Raw genomic sequence first — 1,825 nt, forward strand, 5'->3', positions numbered from 1 at the left:
ACAGCCTAACAGAAAGAACATTGTTTAAAACACGTTTATATGTTTTATAGTGTTATTTCTTTATTTTACTTGGTGATGGTGCATTAAACAAGTGCTGTTTGGGAAATTTAAAAAAAAGAGAAGTGCACAAGTTTTGTGTGGTCGTTTAAAGGCCGTCACACTAAGGCTTTAATACAAACTATTAGAATTATAGTCAACACTGTAGTTTGTGTGCACATTTACACTGGGGACAATTCCACATCACTTTTTGAAATGGCTGAAATGTCCCCATCATCTTTTGAAAGTATAATTTGTCAAAAAAAAGTTCTTGACATGTAAAATAACAAATAGAAATGGTTTGAGAAAGACTTGTTTGCACAGTATGAAAACATGCTATGCAATGTAAATATAGAAGAAACAAATGTGCATTGTCCCAAGAATGTAACTTCAACTAAAAAACAAGCTACTAGATACCACATTTAAAATTACAGTATATTGCATTATATTGTTATATTTTGAATTGTCACCTGCCAAGTGAATTTTCTGTTTCTCTTTATACAGCTGAAATAAAGACAGAGAAATTTCATCCAGAATGCAGAAAAGTAAGTGTTTAATGCTCTAAATCTTCTGGGGGAGGGGCCCTAAAACACCCAACTCAGATATTTCAGCATTGAATATTTCTGCAAAATAGCATTAAAATATCTTCTCGTCTTGTTTTCATGAACCAAACATTGTGCATCGACATGTCTTGTGAGCTAAGCGTATTAAAACAGAAGAGTAAATGAATAACACTGAGAAGAGGAAAAGAGAATGACGTCCTTAACTCCCAGCATGCATTGCGTCACAAAGTGAGCGCAGGAGAAGCGTTGTGTTTAGATTTAACTACAGTTAACAAGTGCAAAGTTTAGACTAAATGTATCAGCACAGATGTGTTTGTCCACGACATGAGTCCGCTGTGTGTTTTTATTTAGTGGCATCAACTTTACACCAGAGGTGAGTTTCATGTCCCCGCGGAAGTGATGGTCTGCTCGCGCTGCATCAAAGTAGATCACTCTGATTTCTCTTCAGATCGTATAAATCTTTCGCCTTTTACTAAAGATTTCCGTGGAGAGGATCAATAAGAGTTATACTCAATTTTTTAATGCCCTGCTTTATTGCGGGGCTTCCTACTCTGTATAAAAACAAATTTAATGGGTGCATTAAAAAAAGGTTTCACCTACAGCAAGTTAAATATTTAACAATCGAGTCCGTACACAAAATATGACCACTCAGTATTATTTTAAGTCTCTGGTTCTTCTTTGCAACACAAAGATAATAACTTCAGTCAGGGGTCAAAGGGGTTTTCCGACTGTCAGTAAAACATTTTGTGGTGAACTTTATTAAAACGTTGGCATAAACATCATGCAACATACACAACAGGACACAAACAACATTTTGTCTGCACAACACGAACCGGATTAATGGACATGTAAATATCTGCCACAATGTTCTTTCTCTGCAAATAGTTGTATTATTTTCTCTATTCTCTTATTGTTCTTATATAACTTGCATTTGTTAATTCCGCATTTATATATTGTAGTGTATAACATTTATTTAGGTCACCTGTCAGTTTGTCTATGTGTAGCACCTTATCACCAAAGCAAATTCCGTATGTGAAAAACACTACCTGGCAATAAAGCTCTTTCTGATTTTAGAACAATTTACAGATTAATTTTCAATAAAGTCCGGATTAAAGCACCAACTTCTGTTTTAGAGTTTCAGTCACTTCCACGAGCTTAAGTGTTGCATATCTTTGTACAGTCCTTTTGAGCTTTACAGTCTTTTTAAACGATATGTTATGGAGTCC

The 1,825-nt window shown here is 34.8% G+C and overlaps 1 non-coding gene across 1 annotated transcript; it reads left to right on the forward strand.

Annotated features, from left to right (window-relative positions):
• The first annotated feature begins 1,027 nt into the window (after window positions 1-1,027).
• LOC119906303 lies at window positions 1,028-1,143 on the forward strand. The gene has a single exon (XR_005444970.1). It is a non-coding gene; the product is annotated as a U5 spliceosomal RNA (small nuclear RNA).
• Window positions 1,144-1,825: the final 682 nt, after the last annotated feature.

Source organism: Micropterus salmoides, unplaced genomic scaffold (genome assembly GCF_014851395.1).
Source record: "Micropterus salmoides isolate LMB-PRFRI ecotype aquatic unplaced genomic scaffold, ASM1485139v1 Ms_hic_scaffold_16, whole genome shotgun sequence".
Taxonomy (NCBI): Eukaryota; Metazoa; Chordata; class Actinopteri; order Centrarchiformes; family Centrarchidae; genus Micropterus; species Micropterus salmoides.